At 46.3% G+C, this 16472-nt stretch overlaps 1 long non-coding RNA gene across 1 annotated transcript; it reads left to right on the forward strand.

Moving 5' to 3' along the window:
* The first annotated feature begins 49 nt into the window (after positions 1–49).
* LOC310704264 lies at positions 50–5122 on the forward strand. Its single transcript, XR_014524681.1, has 3 exons — positions 50–1633; positions 1712–2638; positions 3685–5122. It is a non-coding gene; the product is annotated as an uncharacterized lncRNA (long non-coding RNA).
* The last annotated feature ends 11350 nt before the right edge of the window (positions 5123–16472 follow it).

Raw genomic sequence — 16472 nt, forward strand, 5'->3', positions numbered from 1 at the left:
AAGCTTGGGGCAGGTGAAGGTGCTGGTTGGCTGCTGGGCCGCTTGAGGCGGAAGTTCTCCGAAGCCGACGGGAAGAAGAGCAGCGGGGGTTGCGGAGCGTCCCATCCCAGCAGCTGGTTCCTGCGGTGCCGTAATAAGGCCGCAGTTCTGACCCCCCTTACTTGGAAGTCAGCCCCGTGAAACTCAGTAGGGCTTGCTTCTGAGTAGACACGGGCCACGTTCACGCTATATGTTTAAAGCGCCGTGGTACCGCTGTAAGGAGCTATGGCTTCCCCCAGAGAATTATGGGAGCAGTCCCTCTCCATAGGGAATTCTGGGAACTGTAGTTCTGATGAGGACGGGGTGTCTCATAAACAACTCTCTGCACCCTTGGCAAACTACAGCGTCCATAAGTCTCTTTTTTTGGGGGGGGGGGAGCTATGACTGTGGTGCCATAGTCAGTACTTTTCCCCTAAAAAAAATGTTCGGGGTACTCTAATTTTGACTCAAGAAAATCACAATTTGATAGTTCAAATAAATACAGCGAAAGGACAAAGATTCACAAAATGTTTAGGGGTATTTGTGTCCCAGCACCCCCCCCCCCGAAAAAGCACTGGTCATAGTGCTTTAAATATATGATGTGAACGTGGCCATGATTAGGAGTGAGCTGTAAATCTGGTATTATTTCTCAAGTGCCTCACAGAGCAATTCAATTTTGTCATTTGCGGTTTTGAATTGAGATCGTGAGTGTTTGTTTGCACTTTGTGTGTAAACTAGGTTGCCAATGCCACAGTGTTTGAATTGCCACCAACACTGTCTTGGTCATTGTAGCTATTCCCTTTCAGGAAGTTGTCGCTTTTGTATTTCATTTTCTTCTGATCTCCAAAACACCCCCTGGAAATACATATCCAGTTGTGTCCTTGGTGTCTGGCATGTGTTTGTACATAACTTGAAAAATTCAAATTTTCCTAGCTAAGCTTTGTACGTTTTTACACTTGTACGATTTCACACTTAGGTACCACAGTATTAAGTGCTGAGAGAAAATCTCTCGTACCAAAGTATTATCACTAGATGTGATAATGTATTGTCACTCACACTGGAGGACAGATGGAATCTACATATGTGATATAAATAACATATATCGTCTAAGGGGATAAACTAAATGAATACTCCAAACAGGCATATTATATTAATGTAAAAACTACATTTGCCATAATCAGAATGTAACTGATTTTAAAAATGCTACCTTATGCTTCATATTCCATATTACCAATATTTACATATGAGTCAAATTGCAGGGAAGAAGCTTGAATGGCTTTTTAATGTCATGTATAAAAGTGCCCATATTTATTTTGTTAAATTGAAGTGGCTCATAACCATTTAAAACTAGTAGAATGGCCTTAAGAAAAAAGCATACAGAAGATAGCAGGATTAAACAAGAAACTAGAAGAGAAACTATTAGTATCATCAAAAAATTATATTAGATTTTGACAGTGTTGAATGGAAAGTAGAAGCAAAGTTTTACATTTTAATTAAATGATCAGAAAATATAAAGGAACCAGTAACCCTAGTCACAAAACTCTTTGCAAATATAGATTTAGGAATGTGTTTACATTGTTGATTATACCGCCAATTCCTAGCTGGATTACAGTAAGTGAAGGCAGCCATTGTTGTTGTTTAGTCGTTTAGTCGTGTCCAACTCTTCGTGACTCCATGGACCAGAGCATGCCAGGCACTCCTGGAAGGCAGCCATAGGCAAATCTAATTGATCTTTGAGTAGGATTGATTCAATCATTTGTTTTTAGCAAATGATTAAAAAAACTAAACTTCCTTTTTTGAAATGTTGCCAGCTTTCAAAAATGAAACAATCACCCCCGCCCTTCACACCCCATGTTTGTGAAATCAGAAGCTAACTCTCCCTCAGAGAATCCCACTGAATTTCCCATGCAGGGCTGCCACCAGAATTCAGTGCTGCCAATGGACCCTGACCACAGGGCAAGATTAAAACATGCTGAGGCCCTAAACTATGACATGTTTAAGAGGCTCCATAACATTACCAAAAATGTGTATTATTGTAACGAAAAGGACAATGAAAATACAGTGGTACCTCAGGTTACATACATTTCAGGTTACAGACTCCGCTAACCCAGAATTAGTACCTCAGGATGAGAACAGAAATCGTGCTCTGGCGGCGCGGCAGCAGCAGAAGGCCCCATTAGCTAAAGTGGTGCTTCAGGTTAAGAACAGTTTCAGGTTAAGAACGGACCTCCGGAACGAATTAAGTACTTAACCCGAGGTACCACTGTAGAAAGAACAAATTTTTATACATTGATGCCCAAGAAAATCTGCAGCCTAGGGTGGCACTCCTAGTCAATTAACTGGGCTAAAAGCCCAAGTGTGGCCGAGTATTGTACCAGAGAAAGAACTGTAGCATGAAATCTAGATGGGCAGTAAGGTGTGGGATGGACATTCCAAGAGTATTAGGTGTAGTAGACAGCCCAGGGTAAAGGTGGAATAAAGCTGTAAGACAAGACGTAGTAGCAGGAGATGAGGATTGGAATTGGAAAACAGGTAGCCAAAGGCCCTGGAGCTTGGAAGAGTAACTCCAAACTTAAGGTTTCTCAGACTGGAGACTGGAAGAGATCCAGAATGTGAAAAGGTATCTCACTTAATTACTAATGTGGTGCATCAGCTTGGCCAATGGTCAGGGATGATGGGAGTTGTAGTCCAACAATATATGGAGATAGGGCACCATGTTGGTTATCCCTGATTGTCTACAGCCTGTAGAACCAAGACATCCATTTTCCTATTTTCAGATGCCAAAACTGAATGGATGAAAGGGCTTGCAGCTCCTGAGCTGTTAAGAGTGTTCAGGGCTTGAAACTCAAGACACTTAAGATGGTGGCCTTATGTTGGCGGGGTGGTTGCCTCATGCAATCCCGATCATCAAAAATGGTGGATCTGCTTCAGCCTTCTGTCTCTGGCAGTGACCAACCATAAGAAGTTTACAAGCAAAGCATGGTGGCATCAATAAATATTTAACTGCTAGTCCAGTAGATCAAGGGTTGGGAACCTTTACAACCTGAGGGCCACATTCCCTTCTGAGTAACCTTCAAGGGACCACAAGCCAAAAGGTGAGTGGGGCCAAGGGTATAATATGTAAAATTAATTGAAAGGTGGGGCCTGGGGTGAAAGGATGTAGCTGGAGAAGATGTGTGGCCTGGAGAGAGTAGCAAGGGCCAGATAGAGAGGTTAAGGTTTCCGAACCCCTGTGGTAGATAATATATTCAGGCCTCTGTCTTTTTTATTTAAGGGAATGGCGTAGGAAAAAAGTCTCATCAGTAGGGTTCACTTTGAGGATAGACACTGCCTGGGAAATGCCGTGTTTTAGGAGGGGTCCCACAGCTAGTCACCAGAGTGACCTGGCTGCCCTGGTGATGTCCAGTCCCAGATCACCTTTTTGCTGGTGACATTCCCCACTGTTTTTGATTCATCCGCTCAGATGCAATTGCATAGTTTTATAAACTAGGGCATTTTTTTTATTACTTTTATTTCCTGCTGCATAAGATGTTCAGCTGCTGTCGGCTTTCATAGCGCTGAGCTATTTGCAGCTTCCTCACAGGATTTTCCAATATATCCTCCTGACAGCAACAGCAGCAGAACTGCTCCTGTCACTACTGATACCCCTTTTGTACTTTTTGGCAGGCAAACATGGATGAGGCTCCTGTGAGCTGAACAGTGTTCCCACAGCATATCAAGGCATCAGAATTTGCATCGCCTACAGTGAATCATAATTTACATTCAAGAAATAAGGCTTTCATAATCTGAAATTTTAAGCCTTGCAAGGGAAAGCGCATCTCTCTCTCTCTCTCTGATACACGCATATATCATTTTCATAATTTTGCATTAATTATCATAACTTTGTTTCATGTCCTGGTTTTGATTTTGATCTCTCTTCAAGTTTTCTTTTATTTAGTGCATTTAAGATGTTGGACAACTAGAGAACAAAAACCAGTAGCACGCAGTATACATAATGGATGGAATTCAATAACTTATTCGAAGTAAATCCATCAAAATTAGTGAACATGCCTAAGCTAGGTCCACTAATTTCAACGTGGCTAATCTGAGTAAAAGTTCGTTGAATTCCACGCTATGGAAAATGAGTCATTGGTGTTTTTTTTATAGTAGGGCTTTAAACTGTGTATTAATTGTGTTGACTTTGATATGTGAAAATAAAACTTACCAATTAGATAATAGACCTATGTAGATCAACATGATCATGATTAGTCTGACCAACACACAAGAAAGATGGGTTGGGATCACATCATTTGGTTCCATCCCTTGCACTCAAGATTTTGTCACCCCAGAGGTTTTATATGATTTGATTTAGCTTTTATTGTACAACTTGTATCCTGAAAAAAAGTGGATTATCAATCACACATACAGAGCCTACATATATATCGATGTGTTGACATTTAGGACCCTTATGACAATGAGACTTTGAACGTAGTATGGGATAGGGTTAGTAGGCTTGACCCTGACCTCCTCCTCCTCTTACCCTGCCCTCAGATCAATCATTACACAGATAAAATGCCTGCACATGGCTGCTGAACCTACTTCTCCAAGGTTTTCTGTTAAATTTATCTGTTCTTTTACCACATTTTTGTCCTCACAACAACCCTGTGATGTAGCTGAGGGTGATAGTAATTAGCCCAGGATAGTGAGCTTCATGGCTGAATGGGAATTTCAACCCAATGTCCCCAGAAGTAGTCTGACATTTTAAACACTACACCACAAAAGGGGTACAGAGGTCCTTTCCTATCTCTTTCTGACTTGCGCTATATACTTTCTGAACCACCATTTCCTTTCTCCTTAAGTCTAGTGACCATTAAGAATATAATTCTGCACCTAAGTTTGTAGCAATGAGGGGACTCACAGACGTATCCTCCCTGGTTTAAAAGAACAACAGAATCATTGTGAACACCACTGCAGTTGTCTATGAATCCTCTAAGTGGAGCCTTAACACTGACTCAGGCAATGATTATTTAGCTGGGAATTCAACTGCAGGAAAACCTAACATGGTTGTGTATGCCAGTAAAATTCGTATTAGCGATAGAAGCCCATTCTTTCACAATGTGTTTTTTTTAAAATCTTCCTCTTTTAGGTGATCGGCTAAGAACCATAATCTTAAGAAAATGTATTTAATTCACTAACTTCATGAGCTAGTTTTACACTTTGAATAAGTATTATGTATTCTATTATTATTATTTAATAAATTTGTATGCTTCCCTTCATTACAGAGCGATTTACAACATAAAAATGCAAAAATGAGAACACAAGATACATAATAAAACAAATAAGGAAGCCAATAACTCCCCACCCCCAACACATTTAAAAAGCCATTAAAATTTTAATCAGGCGAAGCTCTGGTTAAAGAGAAGCATTTTTCACCTGGTGCCTAAAGATATGTAATGAAGGTACCAGGTGAGGCTCCACAAGTGGGGAGCCATTGCAGAAAAGGCCCGTTCTCGTGTGGCCGCCCTCTGGACCTCTTGTGGAGGGGGCACATGAAGAAGGGCCGCGGATGATGATTGCAGGGTCCAGGGCGGTTCCTATGAACGGTCCTTGAGTTCTCTTCTTTGAAAAAGCAGTTGTTACCTTTTGGGTGTCATCAAATATATAGTATTATATTTAAATTCTGCAGCAAAATTTCTTATTACACATTTATTTCCAGTACTCCAGTTCTCCAGATGTGTTAAACATGTCTTCACCTTCAATTTATGCATTCCAAATATCACTTTTTATTTGCACGGGTATTTGCTGATTCCTTGCTACATGTACACACGCCCTCCCAACCTAGCTGTTGTAGAAGCTAGATTTGACACATTTTGAGCCTTCTAAGTTGACGACTGCTACTGACTGCTCCTTGATGACTGCTATTGAAGTGGAAAATTCTGTAGATTATTTCCGTGGAAGAACATCACATTACTACTGTAGATATTTCTTTGAAGCAAAGAGAGTTTGTTTTCTGGTTTTAAACATTGTTGAAGTAGTTCTTGGATTTTATTTGCTGCTCCACTGATTGCTGCAGCTTCATGTTTTTGTTTTGCTGCCTGATGAATGTTTCTAAGTAACTAAATATTTTTAGTTACAGATAGGTAGCCGTGTTGGTCTGCCATAGTCAAAATAAAAAAATTCCTTCCAGTAGCACCTTAAAGACCAACTAAGTTAGTTCTTGGTATGAGCTTTCGTGTGCATGCACACTTCTTCAGATACACTCACTTCTTCAGATAGTGTGTATCTGAAGAAGTGTGCATGCACACGAAAGCTCATACCAAGAACTAACTTAGTTGGTCTTTAAGGTGCTACTGGAAGGAATTTTTTTATTTTAAATATTTTTAGTATTTTAATTGTTTGAACCTGTGCTAATGTGAAGTTTCTTTGTTTTGGATATGTTGGACAATAATGGCTTTACCTAAAACTGCGCAACTAACCAACTAGCTAAACATGCCGTCTCCCACTCCATAGAAACCTGTAATTATGAACATGCTGCAACCATTAAGACAATGCAACCCTCACATACATATCTACACAGAAGTAAGCCCCATTGAATTCCACTTAACTTCTTCCTAGGTGTGTATGAGACTGCAGTCTAAATCCCAATGCCTTTGCAGAGAATTGGACACTAAGGCCGCTTCCAGACCACCTGTTTTTGTTAAAAGATGTCTTACCTTACCTTCACTATAGGGTCCCAGGGCAGGTTGCGACAACAGAAACAGTTCAGTGTAAAAAAGACCAAGCAACCAAACACAACACTCATCTTGATTTGTCAGTTTCTGGAGGGCGGAGGAAGCAGGTTTGTTGTTTAAAAGTACCAAATCCACTTTTCCAGATTATGTGATTGAATCTTACCCACAAAACAGTCTGGATGTACATCCAATATTGTTCCCTCCAGATGTTCAACTACAACTGCCATCATCCCTGATCAATGGCCATGCTTCCCCAGCTAAGGAAGGCACACCACTGGTAGTGATTCCTCCTTGTCAAAACATGCTTCTAGTCTCTAGACCAGGTCTGTGCCCTGCAGAGCAGTTGCAGCAACAGTGGGACCACACACACCATCTTATGTATCTTCATCTGATGGTACATAACAAACTATGTATGCACCCAACCTGAGACTTCTCTTATATGGAAGCCATGGCTGCTCTTTCCTTTTCAAGCGCCTTCTGGTTCTAGGAGACATTGGGGTGGGGGTGGCGGGGATTCGACTGGCCCATTCCTCACCTGAACAGTCTTTTCTCCCGCCTCTGACTTGTCCTGCATGCCCACCTTGGTCTCTGACAGCTCTGACCCTTACTTTCTCCACTTGCAGGCAGCACAAACCCCATATACTGCTATCCCCCTCTCTTGCATCATTTGCCTGACTGGCCCCCTGTCTCCGTCACACGCTCATCAAGAGCTCCGCCGGTCCCTGACATCAAAACCTGTGTTACACAAGAAGTGTAGTTTTCCTAGCAAAGAATCATACTTGAGAGATAATCCTGGTCTGTTGCGAAGAGCCAGGGTAGAATTATCTGGCAGCTCTGGGGTGGAGTATGTGGACTGTTCAGGATTCGTAAAAAACAAATTTGCTGAGACACTGAGTAAGCCAAGACAGGATATGTTGAGTAAGAGGAAAAGTTAGTAGAATATGATAGGTTATGAGTGCAGTCTGGAAAATCAGGAAGGTCCAGAAATTATACTGCATTTAATGCAACAGGGTCAAACTGGAGCAAGCACTGGGTTTGAAGACAAATAATGCAAAATCAACTGCTTCCTGATGGCAAAAAGAAACAAAAAAAGATGCCTTAAATCACATGTTTATATAGTTCCCCCTCTTTTAAATTCTGTTATATAATACTAATTACATTGGTTCCTTACAAGTCTTTCTGTATTGCTTTGCATATTAGGAAAGGCATCATGCAGTTCTGTCCTGTGTCTGAACTTCTACTTAGCTTGCAGTGGACTGCAGAATGAATGGTTGGTGAGTTACATTTCTGACCCAAACATGTAGGCTTCCCTTTGTTCTCTAGCTCTCCTTGCAGCCTGCATGTGGCCTTCTAGGCTCCTTCCAGATGGTATTTGTTGACGGCCTTTAACAGTGGCAATCCATAGGATATCTGTTTCACCCAACATATGTCTATTGATTGTTATGAATACTGCAGGGGACAGAAGGCTCCACAGATGCCCTTCAGCATTTGACAGAGGTGAACATTTCTGCTCTGCAGACCCTTCCACTGGTGATGAATCTGTTGTAGGATTTATTTAGGCAGTTTGGTATTTATTTTGGGGGTGCTAGACTGATTCTTTCCCCCCCTTTTATTGTGTAATCTGTTTCTAAAGATAGCTTCCCCCCCTTCATGCTCATCTCAGTTGGGAAGCCTCTTGTGCTTATGGAGGCTCCTGGCACAACTTAAAGCCCTCATTGGGCACAGGTTTAACTTCTCCTGGCCCTACATAACAGTAACAACCGAACAGGGCTGAAGTGTACTGCTAAAAAAGAAAAAAGGACAAGCTGCTCCAAACTATAGGTCTGGACAATATCTTTATTGGGGCCAACTAAAATTTCACAAAACGGTGGCAAGCTTTCTGAGTTCTCTAGAACTTGTTAATCAGGCAATATGTTACACAAAGGAGAAGAGGGGAGGGAAAACAAAACAAAAAGTATACAAATTAGGCTGGAGGTTGTAGCCTGTAGGCTCAGTTCCAGGATAGCAGATCACCTCTAAAGTTGAATATGCACTAATACACTGCCCCCCTCCAGTTTGAAATTGTTCATGCTCTTCCTTAACATGCTGGCTTCAGTCTAGATTGATTCTAGATCCTGTTATCCAGAAGAGAGAGAGAGAGAGAGAGGAGTTTGGATTTGATATCCCGCTTTATCACTACCCGAAGGAGTCTCAAAGCGGCTAACATTCTCCTTTCCCTTCCTCCCCCACAACAAACACTCTGTGAGGTGAGTGGGGCTGAGAGACTTCAAAGAAGTGTGACTGGCCCAAGGTCACCCAGCAGCTACATGTGGAAGAGCGGAGACGCGAACCCGGTTCCCCAGATTACAGGTCTACCGCTCTTAATCACTACACCACACTGGAGAGAGAGAGAATGGTGGTTACTTGATATGCATTTAAAACCCCTCTCCTGGACTAGGTTCTCCATGCTGATTCTTCCCTGAATACGCCCCAAGTGAACAAAGAAGGAAGTGTGATTGTGATCTTGGTAAACATCCACCCACAACATCATTGGGCAGGGGTGAATACATTCCCGACATTGCCAGGACTGCCTATATTTGTTTTCATCTGTTTCCAAACAGACACACTGAGGAATAAGGCAGAATCAATCTGCAATGAGCTTTTATTATCAGAATGAAACCAGTTTCTCAAAAAGTACGCTTTGGGGCCAAAAAAATATGCAATGGATCAGGCACATCCAACTCCCAAGAGACTGAGATCTACTCCCAGAGTTGTTGAGGTTTTTTTCGGAAGGATTGCAAAGAGTTGCTGAGCCTTTTTTAAGGTATAAAAACATAAATTGCTCACCATGAAACCTGACGCAACAGAGGGACAGAGCAAGAGGGGCAGGGGGTGGAGACAGTCACTCCTCTTTTTTAAAAATACAGTGATCGAGAAGGATCCCATGATCGACCGCAATCTACCAGGATCAACCGGTGATCAGCTGGTTGGACATGTCTGCAATAGGTCTAAATCAGGGTGTTATGTACTGAGTTGAATAGGATCCAAACTGAAGCAGTCTGATTGGTCCTAGAACAATAGGATCCAAATTGCAGCAGTCTGATTAGTCCTAGAACAATAGGATTCAGAATGCAGCAGTCTGATTGGTCCTAGAACAATGCAGCAGTATGATTGGTTGGCAGGAACCACCCAATCCTGCTCCAGATAGAAGTGAATCCACAACCTGATTGGCTTACAGTAGAATTCTGGAATTAGCCAATCATGTGCAGCCCATTGTGTAAATAATGTATATAAAGCAGATACTTTGAGGGGACATTCATTCATTCCTCCTCACCACTATGAGCTGAATAAAGAGCATGAAATCACTTTGCGACTCTGAGTATATTTCACTGGCGACGAAGGTGGGATCCCGCTGAGCTGACTGCCACACACAGCACCGCAGCACCGCCACCTGCCGCATCGCTGCCTCGCACCGTGTATCCAGGCTTCAGCTCCGGGACACAAGGAACTCAGAATGGCAACCGACAGCAGCTTCTCGCCATTCAACCCAGCATCTGGAGACTGGGAAGCGTACGCCTCCCGTTTCACCTTCCTCCTAGAAGCCAAAGGGGTCACCGACGAAGAAGACGCCAAGAAGAGGGCGATATTCTTCAGCGTCTGCGGAGAGGAGACGTTTGAAATCGCCCGGGCTCTCCTTGCGCCTGAAGACGTTGCTACTGTTCCATACAAAACAATAATGGAACAGCTAAAGGGGCACTTTTCGCCACAGCCCTCAGTGGTGGCTCGTCGAAATGCCTTCTACGCAAAGCGACAAGCCCCTGGGGAAACCATAACTGGGTTTGTGACCTCTCTCCGCCAAGCTGCCCGGTTCTGCAACTTCTCAGAGCTGGAGAACATGCTTCGTGACCGCCTCGTCGGTGGCCTGAAGGATGAGAAGCTGCAACGACGCCTCTACGCCAAGAAGGACCTAACGTTCCAGGTCGCTCTGGAGGAGGCCCTGGCAACGGAAGCTGCCGAGAGGTCGACGCAAGAGGCACAGCCGAGCCTGCCACCCCAACCGAGGGTCCACCATGAAGACCTCACCGACGACTCAGGATCTGACAGGGAGGAGGTGCACCGAGTACAGCAGCGCACTCAAGCAGCGCACAGACCACAGCTGCCTCGACGAGAAGGAGGAAACTGCGCAAGCTGCGGGGAGAGTCACGAGAGGAGGACCTGCCGTTTCCGCAACGCAGAGTGCAGGCAGTGCAGAAAATCGGGACACATCGCCCGGGTGTGTCGGGCTCGGCCCACCCGACACCAGGCATCAGATGACCAACCCAAGAGCCCCAGGTCCCGGGGCCCAACGCACCAAGGCAACTCGACGGAGCTCACGGACTGCCAGGTATACCAGTTGCCCCACCCCAACGTAGAGAAAATTTATGTAGAGGTACAGATAGAGGGGGCCCCATGCCGCATGGAGCTTGACACGGGTTCAACTCTATCCATAATCTCGGCAAAGACCTTAAGGAAACTGTGTCCTACTGGGGGTCCCAAACTCAGGCCGGCCCCATTCACCCTCCGGGACTTCCAGAAACGTAAGGTCCCCACAATGGGGGTGGGGACCTTCAGGGTGCAATACCGAGGGCGGACGTGGCAACTGGACTTGCTTGTGGTCAAGGGCCCCTACATTAGCTTACTGGGATTGGCATGGTTTGGACCACTGGGGCTAGCTGTCACCGGGGTGAACCACACTAGCTTACAAGTGGACGTGGACGCCATATGCAAGGAATTTCCAGGGGTTTTCGATGGGAAATTGGGACAGTATACGGGGCCCCCCATTGCGCTACAGCTTGACCCTGCAGTACGACCGGTCAGGCTCAAGGCCCACCGGGTCCCGTTCGCCTTGAAACCCCGTATAGACGAGGAATTGGACCGGCTCGTGGAGCAAGGAGTGCTGGAGCCAGTGCCTAATGCCCCCTGGGAAACTCCAATCGTCACACCCGTCAAGCCTAATGGTTCGGTCCGCATCTGCGCAGACTACAAATGTACCATAAACAAGGCCCTCACGGCCCACGCATACCCAGTGCCAGTGGTCAGCCATGTCCTTGCCACCCTGGCTGGGTCGGAAATTTTTGGCAAGCTGGACTTGGCCCAAGCATATCAACAGCTGCCAGTAGATGAGGCCACAGCAGAGGCACAGACGATTGTGACGCACAGAGGAGCGTTCAGGGTAAAGCGGCTGCAATTCGGGGTGAGCGTGGCACCAGGCATATTCCAGAATCTAATGGACTCTCTCCTTAAAGGGATTCCTGGTGTCACCCCCTTCTTCGATGATGTGTTGATTGCCGGGCCCACACCAGAGGAGTTTGAGGACCGCCTCCGCACCGTTCTGCACCGTTTCCAGACGGCGGGTCTCAAGGTGAAGCGGGAAAAATGTCTACTAGGAGTGCCTCAGGTGGACTTTCTGGGATTTATGGTGGACGCAGAAGGGGTCCACCCAACTGGGGACAAGGTACGGGCCATTTGTGATGCCCCAGCGCCCAAGAGCAAGACTGAACTTCAGGCCTTCTTGGGACTATTGAACTTTTACCATTCCTTCCTTCCCCACAAGGCGGCGGTAGCGGAGCCCCTACACAGACTCCTGGACAAGCGGGCCCCTTGGGTGTGGGGCCAGCGCCAGGAGGCCGCATTCCAGGCAGTCAAGGACTTGCTTGTCTCAAACTCTGTCTTGGCACACTTCGACGAGAGGCTGCCGGTGGTGCTAGCATGCGACGCCTCACCCTATGGCATTGGTGCTGTCCTGGGGCACCAACTCCCGGATGGAAGAGAGGTACCGGTGGCGTACTTTTCCCAGACACTCAACGCAACCGAGCGGAACTACTCGCAAATTGACAAGGAGGGTCTGGCAATCGTGAAGGGAGTAAAAAAATTCCATGATTTCTTGTACGGGCGGCCCTTCACCGTGGTGACTGACCACAAGCCGTTGCTTGGCTTGTTTGCCCCCGAAAAGCAGACCCCCCAAGTGCTGTCTCCTCGCGTCCTCAGGTGGTCAATTTTCCTTGCCAGCTACCAGTATGCACTGATTCACCGACCTGGGAAGGCGATGGGCCATGCGGACGCCCTCAGCAGGCTACCACTACCAGAAACAGGCCCTGACCCAGCACCTGCACAAGAGGTTATGAGCCTGGAGCTGCTTCCCGACCGCCCCATTCAGGCACAAGAAGTTGCACACCATTCCAAGAAAGATAGGGTCATCTCCCGGGTCCTGGACTGGGTGTGGAGGGGATGGCCCAGCAGCAGCCCCGGGCCAGAATTCGCCGGCTACACAACCCGCAAACATGAACTGTCGGCCCACAAGGGGTGCCTGTTATGGGGAAGCAGAGTCGTTGTTCCCCAGCCCCTCCGCAAAAGGGTCCTCACAGCCCTACACGAGACACACCCAGGGGTAGTAAGAATGAAGGCCCTTGCCAGGAGTTATGTGTGGTGGCCGGGGATCGATGGAGAGATAGAGGCCTGGGTCAAACACTGCCAGGCCTGCCAAGAATCCCGCCCAGATCCCCCAAGGGCCCCAGTCCAGTCCTGGGAGTCCGCCCGAGCACCGTGGTCACGCCTGCATGTGGATTTCGCTGGCCCCTTTCAGGGGAAAACATTCTTCATAGTGGTGGACTCCTACACCAAATGGCTGGAAGTCGCACTGGTACCATCCACTTCCACGGCCGCAGCCATCCGGGTACTACGCAGGCTGTTTGCAACCCACGGGCTCCCTGACACTCTCGTCTCAGACAACGGGACTGCATTTACGTCAGGAGAATTCCAAACCTTCACAGCACAGAACGCCATCCGCCACATCCGTTCAGCGCCGTTCCACCCTGCCACCAATGGCCAAGCAGAACGCATGGTGCGGACCACCAAGGACACCCTTCGCCGCATGACGCAAGGGGATTGGGAGTACCGCCTTGCCACATTCCTCCTAGCACAGCACAGCACCCCCAGCTCAACGACTGGCCGGAGCCCCGCTGAACTACTAATGGGTCGGCGCCTTGCAATCAGATTGGACCGCCTTCACCCCGATAGAGCTCAGGATGAGGTAGTGGTGGGGGAAGGCAGGAACCCCCGGACCTTCGAGGCCCAGGACCCAGTGTACGCAAAGAATTTTGGGGCAGGCCCAGCATGGGTACCCGCCACAGTCACCAGGGTCACTGGCCCAGTGTCGTACGAAGTGCTAACGGATGGGGGGCAATGCTGGCGCCGCCACTGCGACCAGATACGGCGACGATTCCCGGGAGAAACCCAGGAGGAGGACAGGTCAGAGGAATCCCAAGGGAACAGCGGGGCAGTGAGGCCCATAGAGCAGGAGGGGCCAGCAGGCGAGGCAGAATCAGTAAATACAGAGAGGACCCGTGAGGCCGAAAGGACACCAGAACCAGAACCACGACTGAGCGAGCCGGTTGCGCCAGACCAAACAGCCCCATCACAGCCAGCATCCTTGGAACACGAGCCAGAACCTGAACCCCGGACCAGGGAACACCACAGGCCGCAACGCACACGTAGGCCGCCGGCATACCTTGAGGACTATGAATGCGACCTCCCGGGCAGGACTGGAACTTAGAGGGGAGGGGTGTTATGTACTGAGTTGAATAGGATCCAAACTGAAGCAGTCTGATTGGTCCTAGAACAATAGGATCCAAATTGCAGCAGTCTGATTAGTCCTAGAACAATAGGATTCAGAATGCAGCAGTCTGATTGGTCCTAGAACAATGCAGCAGTATGATTGGTTGGCAGGAACCACCCAATCCTGCTCCAGATAGAAGTGAATCCACAACCTGATTGGCTTACAGTAGAATTCTGGAATTAGCCAATCATGTGCAGCCCATTGTGTAAATATTGTATATAAGCAGATACTTTGAGGGGACATTCATTCATCCCTCCTCACCACTATGAGCTCAATAAAGAGCATGAAATCACTTTGCGACTCTGAGTATATTTCACAGGGGTTCCCAAACCATGGTCTACAGACATTCTGGTAGTTCATGGGAGGTCTGTAAAAATACAATTAAAAATCAACCCACACCTAGAACAGCACATTACAATTGTTACAAGAGGCTGAAAAATAATTGAGTGGTCCACCAAGACCCTCAACAGTTTTCAAGTGGTCTGGGGGGGGGGGCGAATTTTGAGGACCACTGTTCTGGATTGTTTATGGGCTACATAGGAAAAACAAATAGTCTCCACTGATTCTCAAATCAACTGATTCTTCTCGGATCAAGAAGTAACGGCTGTGCCCCATTTTTTAAAACATAAAATCTGGCTTGTAACCCAGATCCGTTCTACTCCTTAAAAACAAAAACACAGCTGTTCCTGGTTAGACAGGCAGCAGAAGTAAAGAGAAACCAGGCAGGCTTTTTATTGGCAAAGCCAGAGGTTAATTTTGTGGGAAATTGCAGTCAAACATAGCTAGCAAGTGTAGGGCTAGTTAAAGTATGAAGGGGTTAAGACCACAGAATTGTATTCCTAGACTCAACTTGGTCACGCCCCTCACCTAGAAGGAAGTTAACTTTCCTTCTTTGCTTGTTCTCTTTCACCATATGACCTCACTGAGGTAGGATGAGCCTGAGTTTGCTCGCTACAGGCTCAGAGCATGTGCTTAGAGCTATTGCACTGTATTTTGTATCTCAGGATTTCTGCCTCTGTTGACTTGCTGCTGCCTGGATAAATGCACGAACCCTGACCCTTGGAACTTTGTAAGTATAACATTTTAAAACTTACAAAGGTATGTAGTCTGTTTAGTACTAAGAGGGGTAGAAATGGAGAAGCTCTGCTAACAGACTAAACATAATATTAAAAGGTCTAACAACCTATATTCATCACACTTCATTCTGCTGCATGATTCTATGATTTTAAAACTCTGCTGGGGCTCTCTCTTGCAGGAGTGTGTGTTTAGCTCTGTGCTTTGATTCTAGGAATCCAGCCAATTCTTGTATTAGATACCCCACATGGTGAGCTATATAGGTATTTTCCCCACAAATTTTGCATTTGTGGGGAAAATACATATATTTAATGAATAAAAGATTATTAATTAAATATGTTGCTTGGAAGATATGTTGCTTGGAAGACATATATAGGGTTGCCATATTTCAAACAGTGAGCTTGGGGGAGGGGCAAAAAGGGGACAGAGCAGAGGGAGGAATGCAGTGGCCAATGGAAAATCAGCAAACACGATACTACCGCTGTCCAGATTTTCCCAGACATTTTACCGATTTCTGCCCAGACACTGCTGCCGACTGCAATATTCTGGATATAGGACCTGCAAAGGCAGGTGCGTTCAAGATTGCAGTTTACCAGATGTTAGGTAGAGAAGAAAAGTTGCAGTCTGTTAAAGGCAGCAGGCTGCAGAGGGGGAGTCAGAGCACAATGTGGGTTGGCCGTTTGAATTGGAGGCTGCAGAAATGGGAGAAACGTTACCTTCTTGGAATGTAACACTGGAAGCCCCTCCATCATAGGCTCAGGTTGTATATATGGGTAAATAAACCACATACCATAAAGACACCGCAGTCTCTGCTTTGCCTCATCTCCAAAGGTAGCACAAGCCCTGCGCAAGTGCCTTGACCCCTGAATCTCACACAGCTTGGAGACTGCAGTGGCAGGTAACAAGATGGTGTTTGGAAGGCATATATAAATTGCATCTGTGTAAAGGATTGGGAAACAATCTGTCAAAGGGGTCAATTAAAAACGAGGCAAAAGGTATACATGAAATAGGGTTAGACCTCTCTCCAACCTTTGCTC

This window comes from Podarcis liolepis (genome assembly GCF_965112155.1).
Source record: "Podarcis liolepis genome assembly, chromosome: 3".
Taxonomy (NCBI): domain Eukaryota; kingdom Metazoa; phylum Chordata; class Lepidosauria; order Squamata; family Lacertidae; genus Podarcis; species Podarcis liolepis.